Source organism: Triturus cristatus, chromosome 5_2 (genome assembly GCF_964204655.1).
Source record: "Triturus cristatus chromosome 5_2, aTriCri1.1, whole genome shotgun sequence".
Taxonomy (NCBI): Eukaryota; Metazoa; Chordata; class Amphibia; order Caudata; family Salamandridae; genus Triturus; species Triturus cristatus.
In genome coordinates this window covers 871779728-871799376 of record NC_140588.1, presented here as the reverse complement: position 1 = coordinate 871799376, position 19649 = coordinate 871779728, and the positions used below count along the sequence as shown (strand labels likewise).

Below are 19649 nucleotides of genomic sequence, written 5' to 3'. Positions count from 1 at the left end.
ATACAAAAGCAGGGACGGCAGACATCGGGTTGCCTTGAGCTCTGGGGAGAGAGCGCGCCTGATTGATTGCTGCTTGAAATACGTCCTGCTAATTATGAGTGAGTTTCAACCGGGCTGGCTCCGAGGAGGCCCAGGGCTCCAGCTCCCAGCTCCCTTAGCAAAGGTCATTCTGAGGAAATTACTGTTATTAATGGCACTGGAAGAATGATAAAATGTATGCAATCTAAGCAAAATTATATTTAAAAGACATTTTTGAGCCGCGTTACGGCCGGCCTATTGAGCTGCTGTCGTCACGGAACCGACACTTACGCCGCGGAAAGGTGGCTGACGCCGCACTGCACCCCCATGTTCCCATGTGTGTCAGAGACAATGCTCCCGCAGCCCCCCGCAAGCAAAATATCCTTGCATTTCAATAACGCGTCCATTAGAATTCAAAACAGAACCGGGGTGAAGCCGACTGAACCACTGTCAGCGGAGCAATATTCTGGCCCTGCAGACTGAGCAATTCACTAAGAGAATAACGAGAACCCCTCAAAAAAGCAATGTGTCAAAATGCAGAGACTGCCGCCTGTCGTGCGCACTGACCCACATTGAGCCAAATAGACCCTTCACATGGCAGGGCTTTGACGGCTGTCTCATGCCATACAAAGGAAGTCCAGACGCGTCGGCTACGAGCATATTCTGCACCAGGGCGTTAGTCTTTCTTTTTTTAATTTGGCTATGAAATAAAAAAAGATGGAGGGCGGGTCTGCTGATGTGACAACGGTGTTCTTTCTGCAAGTGCCTCTGTTCCTCATCTTTTCACGTTTGTTATTGACGAGTGCCTGCATTTATTTTTTAAGCAAAACATCGAATTACCTTTCATCATAAGTTTGTGTAAGTACTAGATGGTGTCCCGACCGGAGCTGGGACATTAACAACTCAATAATAATGCTTAATAACAGCAAAAGAAAGCTACTGCAGCTTCATATGTATTTAAGATTTTTAAAAAATGCTTCACTATTCACATCTTTCTTGATTCTTGTTTTGTAATTTCAAAAACAAGTCAGCATTTCATTTTTATCAGCTATCCTCAGCTCAGTCCTAAACCAATGTACTGTGAATAGATCCCGATTGTGCATGCGGTTGTATGACGTTACAACACATGCTTTTACCCTGCATGCTGTTACAACGCAATTTTTTACCCCGACTTGCTGTCGGAGTTGCGCTGCATGTTGGAATAGTATAATTTACTATTCCAGTCTGTGCAACAGTAGAGAAGGTGTTGGAGTTAAATCAAACACCTAATACCCCCTACAGCAAGCCATTTTCGTTGTAATGGCATGCGGGGTAAAAACATGCATTGTAACACATGCAGTGTAACGGTGGTTTCCCGCATGACATCAATATTTCATAACTAGGGAGCTAATCAAAGTGTCTTGGTGTCTGTATCTGCTCTCACTCCTCTCACATTACATGTCAACACATCAGCAGTTCTCTAAAAACCTCTCTGTGTCTCTGTGCATCCCTGGCCAGTAAAACAGACCTCCAACCTATCCTGGGTTTTTCTAATCCCCAAGTGACCTGCTAAAGGCACTTCATAGCGAAACACTCTTTTTGCAGTAAATAACAGTTGGCAACCTGAGCAGATAGCACAAAAGTAGAAGCAACAAATAAAGTCCAAGTGTCAGTCCTTGGTGTATTCTTCTTGCGTTATTCCAAGTTTTTAAGGTATACATCTATGTTTTCCATCTTCTTAACACTTATCGTTCAAGCCACAGACCATGCCAACACGTGTTTCGTCTATACGGCTGTAAGCCATAGACTTCATCAGGGCAAAAAAATAAGTTGTTATAGTCATCAAAACTCAAGAAATATGTATACTAGTGTCCCAAATAATCCTAGAATCCTAGGGCATATCCACGCGTAATTTAAATGTAGATGTTCACCAATATCAACAGCATAAATAAAAGGAGGGTCACAAAGGACCAAATATCCTTAATCTGGCATAACAGCTATCAGAGAGAGCTCCTCGTGTCTTTGAGAGGCGCCGGATTAAGGATATTTGGTCCTTTGTGACCTTCCTTTTATTTATGCTGAAGAAAACTCAAGACCTGTATAGGCTACTCCAGGGGTTGAAACATGTTGGTAATTTCAGAATCCATTTAAGGGTGAGTGATTCATTCTTTTTCACGGAATTACCTGCATTTCATGATTTTAACCATACCAGAGGTACTCAGTAATAAAGTAAGTATTTTGAATATACCCTAGGTTTTTTTAATGCCCTTTTCTTGCCAAATAAACAGGACCCAAGGGACTGTACGACAACAGATTTCTAAGAACTCTGAGGGTTAAGATTAGCTTCCCTCGGTTGAGTCCGCTGGAGTGGCATTGTACCTATTCCAGTGTGAGAGGCCGTAAAGGATAAAGCATGCCTTGATAACTTAAGGGTGAGATGACCTCTCAAAAATCTTTTGATGACCCTCTACCTTAGTAAATCTGAAGTGCAAGAGTAGAGCAGTGATTTCATAACCCTCAAGTATTTTGTGTTGCATACTTACCATGTTACCTGCAGGGCAGGACTGGCCTTTTATTCCATCAATTATTTCCCTTGTAGGCTGGAGCCACTAGAGGAGGTTTTCAAAAGCCCGGGGACACTCCTAGTGCCTCTGTCACTTTCCTATCTCCCTGATATTAGGAGTAGCAGGGATTGGGGAAGCTTCAACACAGAGAGATAGAGGTGGAGCGAGGGATGCAAGCTATCAGTGAAAAAAAGAGAGTGACGAGAGCAGGAGGGAGAGAGACTGGATGGCTGGGAAAAATAGAGCAGCAAGAGTAAAGGAGCCGAACTGGTTTGAGCTTTGTTTTGCCATGGCTGCGTTTGGTTACCAATCCAGCACTGGTTACCTGAATAGATTTTGCCTTGCGGTATATGAATTTGTTAGCCCTATAACTTTTCAGTTGTATTTTAATTTTTTCCACTAAAAGCTTTTTCATGTATGTGTCACTGGTCGCAATGAATAATGCATTGTGTAAAGTACTTTGATGCTACTTTCAAGCACCGCTCAATTAACTGATTAGAAAATAAACAAGCATTTTCAATGCAATAGGTCTCGCATTATTAAAGTTTGAGCTGTTCGCATTGCTAATAATAATGCAACATCAATAGCAGCTCAAAGATTCAGTAATGTGAGACCTATTGCATTGCAATTGTTTTTTGTGTGTTTTTTTTATATAGCACGAACTTGAGTGAAAGGTGTGTATTTATGTTGCATTGAGTACAGTGTAATTATGTGTTGTGTTATTATGTGGCACAGAGTGGTATTGTGTGGAGTGTATTTATCTTGCATTTAGTAGAGAGTAATTATGTAACGTGCAATTATGTAGTACTGAGTGGTATGTGGAGTGTATTTATGTTGTATTGAATACAGTGTAATTATGTGATGTGTAATCACACAACCACACCCAACCACACACACACAACCACACCCACAACCACACACACAACCACAACCACACACACAACCACAAACACACACACAACCACTCACACACACAACTACACACACAACCACACACACACACAACCACACACACAACCACACACACAACCACAAACACAACACACACACACACACCCACAACACACCCACACACCCACAACCACACACACAACCACCACAACAACACACATAACCACCACAATCACACACAACCACACACACAACCACACACACAACCAAACACACAACCACAACCACACACACAACCACACATACAACCACACACACACTCAACCACACTCACACAACCACACACACACAATCACACTCACACAACCACACACACAACCACACACACACAACCACACACACACAACCACAAACACAACACACACAGACAACCACGCACACACAACCACACACACAACCACACACAAACACAACACACACACACACAACCACACACACACACACACGCACACACAACCACACACAACCACACACACAACTACACACACAACCACACACCCACCACCCACACACAACCACAACCACATACACAACTACAACCACACACACAACCACACATACAACCACACACACAAACAACCACACAAACACACACAACAACACACACAAACACACACACACAACCACACATACACAACCACACAACCACACACACACACACACACAACCACACACAACCACACACCCCCACACACAACCACACACACACACACAACCACACACACAACCACAAACACAACACACACACAACCACACACACAACCACACACAACCACCCAACCACACTCAGACACAACCACAAACACAACCACAAGCACACACACACAAACACACACACAACCACAACCACAAACACAAACACACACACAACCACACACACACAACCACACACACAACCCCACACACAACCACACACACACACACAATCACACACAACTTAAGGGAATCAGGTAACGGAAAGAGAAAGAACTCTATCCAAAACCACACTTTTTCAGTCCAGTCAGAAAGTATGACTTAGCCCCAACGAGTCTTTGTTTTGTAGCTAAGCAGATACTGTCAATTATTTCAGTAAGCCTGACGCGACATTAGAAAAGGAGAAGTATAGGGCAATTATTCGGCACGCATTGTTTACCTTGTAACCGCGTAAATATTTGCAGCGCATTTTCATTTTTTTAACCTTGTAACCGCCTTCATTTATTTTACCTTGTAACGAAGTAAATATTTGCAGCGCATTTTCATTTACCTTGCCTTGTAACCGCTATTTTACCTTGTAACCGCGTAAAGATTAGCCACGCATTCCTCCCAATTAAGCAACAAACTGTATTGCAGCCGCAAAGCCAAAAGTAAAGTGATCGCAAAACTGAAAGCAAAGCCACAAGATGTATTTGTTTTACTGTCTGTTTCTTCTCTCATAGTGTATTCATCTTTCTCTTAGTTTATGCGTTTCTATCCCTCTCTCAGTCTATCTGTGTGTCTCTGTCTTTGTATATGCTCATCTGTGCCCGTCATGCTCTTCTATATGTGTCTACCTATGTGTACACTGTATTTGCGTGTATGTATCAAACTCTATATGTGCCTTTTAGTGTTTATAAGTTTCTGTCTTTATCTCTGCCTCTGTTCCTCTTTGTCTATCTGTCTCAGTTTCTAGCTTTGTGTATGTGCCTCTGTTTCTGTATATCTCTTTGCTTGTTAATCTCCTTTTCTATATGTGTGTACGTCTGTTTTCCTGTACCTAGGTCTAGCTCAGTGTATTTCTGTCTATATGTCTATAACTCTATTTGTAAGCAAGCGCCATTTTAGATTAAGGGAATCGGGTAACGGAAAGAGAAAGAACTCTATCCAAAATCACACTTTTTCAGTCCAGTCAGAAAGTATGAGTTAGCCCCAACGAGTCCTTGTTTTGTAGCTAAGCAGATACAGTCAATTATTTCAGTAAGCCTGACGCGACATTAGAAAAAGAGAAGTATAGTGCAATTTTTAGGCACGCATTGTTTACCTTGTAACCGCGTAAATATTTGCTGTGCATTTTTCATTTTTTTTACCTTGTAACCGCCTTCATTTATTTGACCTTGTAACGAAGTAAATATTTGCCACGCATTTTCATTTACTTTGCCTTGTAACCGCCTTCATTTATTTTACCTTGTAACCGCATAAAGTTTAGCTACGCATTCCTCCCAATTAAGCAACAAACTGTATTGCAGCCGCAAAGCCACAAGTAAAGTGATCGCAAAACTGAAAGCAAAGCCACAAGTAAAGCAATTGCGAAACTGAAAGCAATCACTTTTGGAAGCAGAGACAGCCGCCAATGGCGCGTGCGCGCGCGCCACAGACAGCCATATGCTTTCAATTATCGCGCCCGTGTCTGGGCACGATAATTGAAACCAGATAGGCTTTAGTGCGCATAACAGACACCAATAGGCCGTGGGCAGAGCGATGCGCCCGCCTTTGGCCTATTGCGTGCTCTGTCTAAAAAATACAGCCACTAAAAGCCCAATAATAGAAGACAAAACAAAAACACACACACAAGCGTGTACGATTCCAGGGTCCATTTCTGAACCCCGGACAAAAGGACTCTCGCTGCGCGAGCACTGTTGCGCAGTGCAACGCTAGGCGCGAGACCTAAAAACAGTCACCAACCTTTGCTGCCAACAAATTCAGCTACTGATAATGAACATGATGAAGAAAAATATTTCTAAAGCACAAACGGTATACCCTGACACAAGGGTGTCTTGGCACTTAGGAACTAACTGATTAGGATGCAAGAGAAGTTATACCTTTTGGAACAAATACATGTTTAAAAGCTTACAAAGCATTTAATGATTTGTGTCAGCCTTAAGCTCGACAAGAAGATTATTTCACAATTTTGGGGAAGGAACTGAAAAGACTCTGCCACATTTTTTTCCCAAATTAAAATGTGGGGCAGTTAAACGTAAAGCAGGTCCTGGTCTCAAAGTCCTTCACAGGAATTACTTATCTAATTTCTCTTAAATGCTAACTGGGCCCATTCGATAGAAGGCTAAGTGAGTTAGACAAGCAGTTTTAAAATGTTCTCCCTGACTTATTGGCAGCCAGTGTAGTTCTTTCATAGCAGTAGAGGCTGAATCATATTTTTTCTTTCTGATTATTAACTTAGCAGCCCATTTCTGAACCCGTTGAAGTCTTTCTAGCATTTTAGCAGGTAGTCCCTGGTATAAGACATTACAATAGCCCAACTATGGTAGCACCAACGCTTGCATTATCCATTTGTGGGTTCCATTAGGTAGTAATAGGAGTGCTTTTCGGAAACATTTTAGATGAAGAAAGCAGGTCACTCATACTTGAAAGACAGGCTCATTAATGATCAATTCAGTCTATTATAAGTCCCAGATTTTTTGCTGGGAGGCCTGGTCGAGGTGCTTCTCTAAAATCCACTGGCCACCAATTTGGGCACCTAGTAATAGATAAGGGACCGAAATACAGTAATTCTCACATCCATTTCTTGAATTCCTGCAGACAATTACAAAAATTCTTGCCCAAAGTTAATTCATCAGTAATCGATACAACTATCTGTGTATTGTCTGCATAGGACATTAATGATAATGCAAAGTTCCAAATCAGTGTTGCGAGAGGGGAAATTTAAAGATTAAACAAAGTCGGGCTAAGGATTGACCCTTGTGACATTAAAAGCTCTATGTTTAGAGCAATGGCAATCCATCCCAACAATCTGAGCATTGTTAGTTAGAAATGAGGACAATGAAGCCAAGGTACTTCCTCTAATTACCAATGTTTTTAAACTAGTAAATAAAGTTGGATGAGAAACTGTGTCAAATGCAGTAGTAAGATACAATACTAATAGTGTGGTACTATGACCCTTGCCCTTATGTCATCCAACGCAGTTACAAATGCAGCGTAGGGTCCTAAACCCAATATAAGCTTTATCCAATTACCTATTTTTCTCCATGTATTTAAACAATAGGCTGTTAATTGCCTTTGTGATTATTTTCGCACAGAGTGTCAGATGTGAATGTAATTAGAGTTGTTCCTGGTCAGAATTTAGGTTCTTTAAAATAGGGCGGATTTGAGCTTCCTTCCATAATTGTGGACAGGTAGCCATAGTAAATGCTTAATTACACAGTTTGATTAAAATTGGAGCGACTTCTATATGGAAGCAAGCAGAAGGCAATAATGGAGACCTGGACTTAGTTGTCAAAATCATGGTATGTACTGTTTCCTGAGCTAGTGGCCCAAAATCCATCAGTGGAAAGATAACCTTACACTGAGTGTGATCTCCTTCTTCACTTTCATCACTCCTGGTATAGTTAATACTGGCTTTATCTATCTTTTCTTGAAAATGGACAAAGAAACTTCACATAGAGATTCTGAACTAACTGGTTTGATGGCTGTCAAAATAGATCTGATGTGGGCAACGTTGTCAGAAAAGTGAACTACACCTGACATAAAACTGTGGCCTTGGCTCCTTGGTTGTCTATATGAAGGACCTGAGAAATTTAGCATAATGTCATCCTCTTCCGGTTTGGCTTGGTTAACATATGCTTTAGTTTATGGAAATACCCAACATGCTTGGTACCCAAAACCTAGGCAGAGTTGAGCAGTATGAATGCAGAGAAGCCTCCATGACTAGGAACGAATTGCCACATATCCTAGAATGTAGTCTGGCATAATTTGGTCTTCAGAGTCACATCGAGGATTTATGCATTGGCGTGTCCTAAGTTAAGACCATGATCCTTCAATATCCAAAAACGAAGATGGATGATTCTAAAAACATTCACCATATCTCTTGCTTTAGCTTTACCAATGCATATCTGAATAGTTGTAACTTAAATATAATTTCACAGTAACACTGTCACTCTTTATTTCTGGCAAGAGGTATACTAGGAGAATACTGTTATCAGACTATAGTATGGCATACATAATACCATTAACAAAAGGATTGACTCAATCAATTTAATAATAAAAAACCTACATCCAATGAGAACATATTTATAAAACAATATATAGTATACAATATTTATGTCAGACGATATATAGTATACAATATTTATGTCAGATGATATTTCTGTAGATCATATTCTGACATACAACTTTTTCAAGGGATTTCTAAAACTATATAGGGAAGAGAATTTAAGACTGAGTTTTAATGTATCATAGTCATCTCCTCTCTCTCTTGTGGACCAGTGAGATTGTTTTACTGTTGTACGCTTGCAATTCTGGAGCTATTTCCAGAGAATGTCTCTATTGTTCTTTACAATTACTTACAAAGGGTTTGTGGTGCTCTATAGATCATGCATCTAATCCCAAAATAATTTTAATTCCACATCTTAAACTTATCCCTTCCTATTTCCAAAGTCATTAGTGCTTGGGTCTCCACATGACCTAAGTGCATTAATGATTGAATGCTGAATATGTCAGGCATATCCAAACCCCAACAGTTTAAGCATTGTCATCTGGAGATGTGTGCATTCTAACAGGGACAATATTTGCTTTGTTGGCTTCAAATATAAGTCTAATTGCATAACAACATTACAAAATACGGTAGAACCAGTGTTTAGAAAAGTAATCTAAAATATTTATATAGGGATACAAACATTTCATCATGCCTTTGAGACACTTGGTTGGAAAGGTGTGTTTGATTAATTGTTGTTAAATGTCAATGCTAAAAGGGCATCATTGCCATTACTCAGCATGAGCTGCCTGCTGCAGTGCTGCGGGCTATGACTAGGACATACCTTAAAAAAGATGTTATATACAAAGCCTAGCATTTTTGGGCTGTAGGTACTACAGTGGAGATCAATTCTCAATCAGGTTATTTCTGACTGAATACTTTAAAGGAGAACAAGTAAGTCATACACAATGTATGTATGTATGAATTTATGTAGTTGTACTAGTATAGTGCAAGCCTAACTGGAGAGCACCAAAATTGTGAGCGATGGATGTGAGGTCCTGGATAAGATGCAAGATTGTTTGTATGTTGCAGGTTTTACATATACTCTTATTGTGTGGGGAGGAACTGTTCATTCATTAGATGGGTGTTCAATTCCTTTCTGAACTTCAGGCAGGTAACAATCATTCTGATGTTGATGGGAATGTTCCAGATTACGGGTGCATGGGTTAATAAGGCCTGCCTGATTGACATTTCCTCCTTGCCTCTCTTCACCTCCAGACAGGTGATGTCCTGGCTTCTGGTCTGGTGCTGCCAACTAAGCTGGTTAATATTTTACCCACATAGGGGGGCGCTAGGTGGCGCCGGACCAAGATGGCCGCACGTACATGAGGCTCTGGCTGCCCGACCTCATTATTTTTCAATTATCTGCTAACGAACCCCTTGCCCATCGCCAGGATACGTGCTGACCTGCTCCTCAGCCATCTGCAGAGACCCGACGCAGGTCTCATGAGATTCTGAGCCGCCGCTCTAGAGGAATCCGGAGAAGAGACGTCCCCGGGCTGCGACTGCCCGCTACCGCTGGAGGCAAGCGCCGGCTGCAGGGATCACGCGAGGGCCGGTGCGGTCACGAGACACCAGGCCGGATCTAGCGGTGAGTGCACCGCGGTGCCCCCCGGGCGGCCGGACTGCGGGCCAAGCGAGGAGTGGACTGCCCGACACCCGCAACGCCGGGTGCGATCTCCTGATCTGAGCCCTTCGAGGCCTGGGCTGAAGCGGACGGCTGGGGCCCCACTTCGAGGGTTGCGGCGCGCTGCCTGCCCGTCGTGGAGGAGCTGGGGCCGGAGCGCAGAGTCCTTCTTGCTGACGTGAGGCGCGGGGATTTTCCTGGTCAGATCATAACATTGAGGTTCATTACTGGAGATTTTAAACTTTATTGTGGTCGAAAGATCTTCAAGGGAAATGCCTAAGGACCTAATTCCTGTTGCTCCAGTAATCCCGACTGGGCCAGTCACAAGAGCCATTGGCCCATGGAGGTTAAGAGATCCGTTGTAACTGCACAATGAAAGTGCTTCAGCCAGAGAGCAGGCTGCGACTGCCCGTCACTGCTGAGAGCGAGCGCCGGCTGCAGAGATCACGCGCGTGCCGGTGCGGCCACGGGACACCAGGCCGGATCTAGCAGTGAGTGCACCGCGGCGCCCCCGGACGGCTAGTCTGGGGGACGAGTGAGGAGCGGACTGCCCGACACCCGTGACGCCAGGTGCGATCTCCTGCTCTGAGCCCCCCGAGGCCTGGGCTAGAGAGGACGGCCGGGGCCCCGTTTCGAGGGTTACGGTGCGCTGCCTGCCTGTCGTGGAGGGGCTGAGGCCGGAGCGCTGAGTCCTTCTTGCTGACGCGGGGCACGGGGTGCACGCACTGCGGATATGGGCACTGGGCTCTAGAGAGGTCTGACTTCCTGCCGCAGAAAAGAACACTGGCGGTGGCTCTCGCTGCATCAGTCACGCAGCTGCCTGGTGGCTTGGAGACCTGTGCCACATGCGTGGCCCTGCCTGCACTTGCTGGAGGATGGGATGCTGCTAACACAGGCGCAGACAACGCGCGACGGCCGGGAGGGAGATCACCTGGCTAGTTACGAGGCAGAGGGCTGCGGGGCGTGGGAGAAGAGCATAACGTAGGAGGGGTAGATCCCCGATACACCAACAGTGGAGGTGTTCTTGCCTAGCTGAGGCGCAGGTGGAGACCCCAGTGTCCGGCAGGGCACACTACGGCGGGCTGCGCAGTGCAGACGATCGTCTGGCCAGTAGAGGAGGATCCAAATGGGGAAGGCGGAGGCGCGCCAATCTCGACTACCCTTCGAGCAGAAAAAAGCAACCACACGCACAGCCGCTGCGGACCAGGATGACTCCTCTTCAGGGTCGCCGAAGCCCTCGGAAGCATCCCCTGATGGTGAGCTGAAGGCCATGCTCATGACAGTGCAGCAGAGCTTGAACGCCCTCTCAGGCAAAATGGACACCATGAATACTCGTCTGGATTTTTTGGTGCTGAAGGTTGATAAGCATGAGGAACAACTCAAGGAGGCAGAGAAAAGAATCTCCGACATATAGGACCACGCCACAGATGCGGCCGGACAAATGTCGCAGATGGACAAGCTGCTGAAGGTAATCACTGCGAAGAATGAGGACTTAGAAGCGCACAGCCGACGGAATAACATTCGCCTTATTGGGATCCCGGAGACCACTGCTATGGGTAGAATGGAAGACTACATGGAACGACTTCTTACCACTACGCTGGGAGCGGTTTCCTTCTCGGCGCACTTAATTGTTGAATGAGCACACAGGTCATTGGGCCCGCGGCCCCCGGTTGGGGCTCCGCCACAACCCATAGTGGCTAGATTGCTAAATTATCGGGACACGGCTCTACGAAGGGCACGAGATATCCCGACGCTGCAGTTTGAGGGAAATCAGTTCTCCATATACCCGGACTTTACGTTGGCTGTCCAGGAAGCGCGACGAAAATATGTGCAGGTGAAACAAAAATTGCGCAAGGCCAACGTGGAATATGCCCTGCTCTACCCGGCCAAGCTGCGCATTCGTCATCAAAACCGCACGATTATCTGTGCTAGCCCGCAGCAGGCAGAGGACTTCCTCAAATCTTTGCGATGAGCCTCTCCCTCGCAGACCGGGGGGGCTGGTTGCTATAGCTCCCGGTCGCCCGGGCGGATGAATGAGAGTGGAGCGCTGCATTGCTGCATGTTCGGCTCTGGCCTTGCCCTGGGCGGATTGTGTGCTGCAGGAATGTTCTGGGCAGAAACAGTCTGCGCTTCCTCTGTGCCAGGGGAAACTTTACGAGGCTCTGTTGACTGCCGGCTTGCACCCTCAGCCATGCTTCAGCTGTTTGTGGACGGAAGACCTCACGCCCATTGCTCCCGGGACAGCTGAGCACTACGGGCGGCAGCTAAGTCTATACTGTAATAATGTCAGCTACATGATTTTCCCACATGTTTAGGTTTGTGATAACCAATAGTGTTAGGGATTGACCGGGACACTATATGGATGGGTCTGACAGGGATACACTGTCCTAGGTAAGGGCACCCTCAAACCCTGACCTCTTCCACCCCAGACCATACGGGGAGGACATAGGGGCATGAGGGTTTAAGAGGCACCACGGTGCCCCCACTGTGGGCGGTCCCCGAAATTTGTAGACACATAGCCTTGAAAATGTTCGCACCTAGATGGTGCCTTTATCTCATTCAATGTTATTTGAATCTGTTTTTTCTTCATGTTTTGAGGGCGCAGTTGAGCAATGTACTTAAGTTATGGGCGGGAATAGGGGGGGAGGGATGAGAGATACCGGCGCGTTTGGGGTGCTGTTGTGGGAGGATGAATCGGGAGGGAGGGGTGTGAGAGGCTGTCATGGAAGAGTGGAAGTCTGCTATTATCAATATGTCCGTGTGCGCGCTGGCGGAGCTCCGCGACGCTGCGAGTTGACAGCAGGGAATATGATACAGAGCTGGCCGCAACAGGGGCTTACATTATGTACTGCGTCTTCAGGAATGACCGCCTTGGCGGCAAGAACACAAATATGGCGGCCAACCGGTGTAGCTTGTTAAAGCTCCTGTCCTGGAATGTGAGAGGCTTGCGGGACCCTAGGTAGAGGAGGCAGATCCTCTCATATTTGGATCGACACGATATTAGTATCGCCGCACTGCAGGAGACGCACACTGACCCCAGACGCCCTCCGGCCTTTGGCAGTAGATGGGCGGACACTAGGGTATTCTCGGCCTACTCTACATATGCATGAGGCACGGCAATCCTGATCAAGCGAGGGACCCCATTCAGGTGCGCGGGAACACGCAGTGATGAGAATGGCAGATTCTGCATGATGTGGGGCACCCATGGCGCATATTCAGTGGTCATCGTTAGTTGTTATGGTCCCAACACGGATAGCCCTGAGATACTGCATGGGGTATGGGGACAGATACTGGAAATTGGGGTTACTCATGTGTTGTGGGCAGGGGACTTCAACACGATCTGCGATCCCACTAAGGACCGTTCTACACACTTGCCACAGCACTACACACGTAGCCAGGGAGCCTTGAAGGGGTTATTGGAGGATGACGGATTAGTGGACCTGTGGAGACATAGGCACGCAGAGAGACGAGAGGGTACTTTTCACTCATCCATGCATGCGTCCTGGTCGAGACTAGATTATTGGCTTGGGTCCCGGGGAGTGTGCTCCTGGGTGTTGGGAACTGAACACTTGGCTCGAACACTGTCCGACCATGCCCTGGTGTGCCTCGCTTTGGATATTCCCGGGGTGGCATCCGGTGTGAGAAGTTGGCGGCTTGCCACCGAGGCGCTGTTGGACGAGGTGTTCAAGACGGAGATAGGCGAGGCGAAAGCTGATTTCTTTGAGCAGAATAGGGGGTTGGTTGAACGGGTTGGGACAATGTGGGAGGCATTCAAGGTGACAATGCGGGGGGTCTGCATAGCGAAGAGTTTCGGAGTGCTAAGGGACATCCGACGGCGGCTGCGTCGCCTGGAGGGGGAACTTAAGGATCTAGAGCCTACTATCTGGCGGGAACAGTCTGGTGAGGGGCGAGCTCGGATGTGGGAATTACTGACAGATTATTCTGACACGGCGGACAGAGAGGTGAGATTCCGAGGGAAATATGCCCGGGTGCGCCGCTATGGAGAGGGTGGCAGACCTGGCAGAGCCTTGGCTCAAGATATTAGACTACCACGACATGCCAACTGTATTCTCGAGGTTGAGGACGGGGAGGGAAATTATCACTATGACACTGCCCAGATTCTGCAGACCTTTACTGACTTTTACGCTGAGCTTTATCACTCTAAGGGCGTCAATGCTGCCGATTATTCAAATTTTTTCGGGGACATCACGCTGGGGTACCTAGAGGATAATCAGAGAGAGTTTCTCTGCGCTCCGTTTTCGAACGACGAACTGAGGGAGGCGGTTCTTCAACTACGGTCTGGGAGAGCACCAGGACCGGACGGTCTGCCGAGCAATTTCTATAAGGTTTACCTCGATCAACTCTTTCCTGTCCTGCAGGAGGTGTATGCTGAGGCTCTGGAGGTGCAATCTCTGCCGCCCTCAATGGGGGAGGCTCTTATCGTGTCGATCCTTAAGCCGGGGAAACCGGAAAACAAGTGGGATTCCTACCACCCCCTGTCTCTCATTAACGTAGACAGCAAAATCCTTACGAAGCTTCTGGCTAACCGTCTGAACTTGCTGATGGATAAATTGGTCCTACCGGATCAGGCAGGATTTATTCCCGGACGATCCACTTCCCACAGTCTCCGCACCCTCTTTTCGATTATTCATCAGGTAGACCCGCAGCTGCCGTTGGTGGCTGTGTTCCTAGACGCCACTAAGGCGTTTGATTCGGTGGAGTGGGAGTATCTGCATGCGGTACTTCAATGCATGGGGTTCCCAGTAGGTTTTTGCGCGTGGATTAAATTGATATATGCTAACCCAGTGGCTTGCGTCCTAATCAATGGTCACACATCTGAGGCCTTACCACTGTTGCGGGGCACCAGACAGGGGTGCCCACTGTCGCCATTGCTCTTCGCTCTGGCGATGGAGCCTTTGGCGGCTTGGGTACTTCAATACCATCAGGAGAAGGCCCTAAGATGCCTGCAGCGCCCCATCCTGATTTCGCTGTATGCAGACGACGTCACCTTATACGTCAAGGACCCGAGGCAAAATTTGGGACCGCTCTTGCGAGAGTTTGTGCGGTTTGGGGGTCTTTCTGGCATACAGATAAACGGCGAAATCGCAGATCCTTCCTCTTACACCGGCGGTCATCCCTTTTGTGCCTGACTACCCGCTGGAATGGTGCGATGTTCGGTACTTGGGTGTGACTGTTACGCTGGATCGGGAGGAGTTGCTCCGCGAAAATTATGGGCGCGCCATCGTCAAGTTGCGTGACACCATAACGAGATGGATAGCTATGCCCCTGTCCATTGCTGACCGAATTTCTCTGATCAAAATGATAGTACTCCCCAGGTTCCTGTACTACTTTTTATGTATCCCCTTTTTTCCGGGATGCCCCTTTTTTACTACCTTGCGGACGGAGCTCTTGCGGCTGGTGTGGGGTGGCAAGCAGCCGCGGATCAAGTGGGAGAAGCTGGCTAGTCCCTATGAGACGGGAGGCTTTGAGGTACCCAACTTCGAATTATACTATATGTGCGCGCAGGCACACTATGCACATTATTGGGTTAGGGGCCCGAGATATACTGCCCACTTGGCGGCGGAGCACTGGCTGGTCGACCCTGTCCCGATAGAAGGAGCGCTTTTGCTACAGACCTCGCGGCGTGAGCCGGTCCCCACGACTGTGGACTGCACGGTCCGTGCTTGGCAGTGGATCATGTGCAAGGTACGTGCCCCGGTGCTGTATTCCCCCCGCCTGCCCCTCGTCTTCCATCCCCGGCTGTCCCTCCTGCAGGAGGGCATCTTCAAGAGATTCAAGCGGCAACGAGGTCTCCTCACTTAGGCAGATATGTACAGGGGTGGGAGGTTTGCTACATTGCAGCAAGTCTGTGCCGATCCTCCGCCATCTGGCATGGACACTTTTCTTTACACTCACCTAAGGGAGGGGATTCGGGGGTGCACCCCAGTCTACCCGCAGGAGCCGCCCATGCTCCCTCAGCTGCACACATTGCTGGGATCGGAGAGTGTGTCTCATTTAGTATCCACCCTTTGTAGATCCATCTATGCTGACGCAGGCACATCACAAAGTGAGGCCAGGGCCAAATGGGTCCAGGAGCTGGGACATGACATCTCGGTTCAGGAATGGCACTACTGCTGTGCGCAGACGGGGAAAGTATCTGCCAGTGCTAGGTTACGGATCACCCATTTCAAATATTTGCAACGTTACTACTACACCCCCGCTCGCCTGCACCGGTTTGGACTGCGCAAGGACGCTAGATGTGATAGATGCCGAGCTGATGGCGCTGACCTGCTTCACCTGGCCTGGAGCTGCCCGGCTCTCCATGATTATTGGGAACAGGTATTCAGCGCAGTCGGGAAAATGCTGGACACGACACTGCCGCCGTCTCCACTGATGGGCATACTGGGCTGCATGGAGCGGATACCGGTGGCGCACAGGAAATTCGCCTCTCTCTGCTTCCTCCTTGCTAAATGGAGGGTGGCCTGCAGATGGGGCAGGGTGCGGGCTCCAAAGTTTAAGGACTGGCTGGAGACGATGATTTGCTGGCAAGAGCAGCTTGTCCTATACTCTGATCTTTTGCAAACGATGTCTCGACCCCGAGATATCTGGGGCCCATTGAAGAGCTAACTGCTGCTGACCCCGCTGGAGGGTGTTGTGGATCCGCCTCCCTCCACATCCGATTAGAGGACTGGGCTGTCTACAACGTTGGGTGAGAGGGCCTAAGCATAGCCTGAACTGACAACTTCCACTGTGTGTGTCGGCCCTGACTATGGGGTGAGGGTGCATTCCTTGCCTCGAGGGAGGCTAGAGTGGGGTTCCAGACTGCTGGGGGCGGGCGTGGTGGCCTGGATGGGCGGTTGGCATTGCTGCTGTGGTTGAGCAGGCTTAGACATTCTGGTAAAGCTTCCCCTGACAGACTGGTGCGCTTTGGACGTGCTTGGATGGCACGGGCTGCCCTTTAGATTGATGAGATGCTATACTTCCTGTTTCACTCTCACCGTGAGATTAGTTGGGGTATGTTGATGTTGTTGTTTTAAGTTGTTGTTTCCTTCACAACCAGAACTGGAAGGGACTCATGGTCCCATTAACTGACACAGCTTATATAGCAGCATGCTTGGTTATTGACGCGGCCGGCCCTCTTCTTTTTTTTCTTTTTAAATCTGTTTATTGAACTGAAACAACAGAGTCATGCGTTACAGATATAGGTATCGTACGTCATATTAGTTGCCGTATTTTAGAGGCATCAGTACAGTACTTTTGCTATAGCGTACAAAATTACCAGCCATGCAGTGATATTCAAACCATACAATGTTCCTCGGGTGATGGGATATGTGGGGGTTTGCACAGTCCTCCCCGATACACATTCCATTTAGACCATATTGCAATCCATTTTTGGGGACATCCCCGGGCTACATAGACTGTTTTCTCTCTCACCATACACCAGTCCGTGTCCTCTTTCCATTTCCAGTTTCGGTGGCGTGGCGGCTCCCCATGACTGCGCTATATTACGCTTAGCAATCATCTGCCCCAGTGTGGCCCATATCCTCCCCTTCACATTTAGATCCGTGGGCTCCCAGATGTTCAACAGGCATCTCTTGGCCTCGGGCATAAGAGGGATTCCCCAAATCGTGCTCATACATTGCAACATTTTTTGCCAGTAGTCTTGAATCAACGGGCATTCCCAAAGAATGTGCATGAAACCGCCTTCCATCCCACACCGTCTCCTGCACTGCCCATCTATGCTTTTGCCCATAAGCCTTAATTGCCTCTCTGAGAGATAAGCCCTGTGTAGGATCTTGAGTTGAACTAGCTTGAGTTTGGCTGATATGGCCACTTCCTTTGGCGATGAGAGTGCCTCCTGCCATTCTTCATCGTCCATTTCAAGGCCGTCCCTTACCCATTTCTCTCTAAGGGCAGTGAGGGGATCGGGGGTGTGGTGAATAAGCTTTTTATATGTGAGGGATATGCATTTTTCCGGTAGGTGCCCGTCGAGCAGCCGGTCCTCGAGTGGGGATGACTCAGGCAGCTCCGTACCAACCGGTATGTTTGCCTGCAGGGAGTGTTTAATCTGTGCATAGCGAAAGCGCTCCGATTCAGCCATTTCGTATGTCTGCTGCAATGTAGGGAACGGTACCACTCCCTCCCTCCACCATAGGTCCCTTATGTGCGAGATGCCTATGAGGTCCCATTTGTCAAAGCCCTTTGTTCGCCCCAAAGTTCCTAGCTGTTCAGCATCCCATAGGGGGGTGGCCATAGTGAGCTTATTGGCCCATCCTAGCGCTCTATTGACTACGTGCCACAGCTGTACAGCGTGTTTCGTGGGCCCTGTAAGTGTGAACCTGGTTGGTTTGGAATAAAGTGCTCTTGTGAAATCTCCACCAGGCAGCAACCACCTATCCATACCGTATGCTGGGTCATCCCCGTTTCCGTATTGGCATTGGTTGATTGCTGCCAGATGCGCCGCCTAGTAGTACTTCCTGATGTCTGGCAGGGCGATACCCCCATCGTACCATCCGAGCATAAGCTTGCGGCCGGCCCTCTTGGGTTGTTGGCGACATGCTGTGTACATCCTTGTTTCTCCCATACTGTTACACGCTGCCGGCCTGAGACGGTTGTAGGCACCACTGCTGTGTACCATCCTTATATGCTCAATAAAGGTTTTGGAAACAAAATAAATAAATAAATAAATAAATACATATTTTACCCACATATGCAGGCGGTCACTTCTGATGGGCATGTAGATGATGCAGCTGAGTTTGAAGTGGTCTTGAGGGGGAGCCAATGCAGGTCATTCAGTTGTGTTGATGTGGAATTTTTTCAATCCCTCAATGAGGTGCACTGGTTTTTGCACCTAGAAAGTTCATCTATGGCTTTAAGTAATGGCAAGTAAATATGAGCAGATTATTTAAAAAAGTATTGGGAAATTGAAATAATCATTTCATTACACTATCCTTTCCTTTTGCTAATATTCATATTGTTCCTTATATTGCTAGTGCCAACATTGCATAACTTTTCCATGTTACACTTTGCCCTGAGCCACATCCTCTTCAATATATATCTAGAACCACTGGTGAAACTAGTTGAAACTTGGGGAGTGAGAGTTGCGTCATACGAGGATGGCACCCAACTCCGCCTGGCCTTTCAGGAAAATGTGGCTACAACCCAGTGTTCTTTTAAACTCTGTCTCAAAGCAGTTGTTGACTGGATGAAGCTGTGTAAATTCTAACTAAGATAAGACTGGGACTATTTTCTTTGGCATCAAAACGTCTCCCGAACCCAGTATCTGGTGGCCATCTGAAATGGGTGCCCTCACTCCCATCCGGTCCCAGTAGTAAGAAATCTAGGGGTAACATTTGACTCTAACCTGACCTTTGAGCCCCAAATAAAGGCATTGTCCTCCACCTGATTTTTTACCCTTAGGTCCTTAAGAAGGATGCTTCATCTTACATTCGTGGAATTTTTCAAAATGTTAGTCCATGCCTTTATCACATCCAGGATGGACTACACCAACAGTTTAGTTTGTACCTTGGGCTGCCGGCTTTTCTGATTCAGCATCTTTGGATCATTC

At 47.3% G+C, this 19649-nt stretch overlaps 1 protein-coding gene across 2 annotated transcripts in view; it reads right to left on the bottom strand.

The window, feature by feature from the left end:
* AFF2 (ALF transcription elongation factor 2) overlaps window positions 1–19649 on the bottom strand; it is an 855266-nt gene that overhangs the window by 308898 nt on the left and 526719 nt on the right. The gene's annotated exons all lie outside the window — the stretch shown is intronic.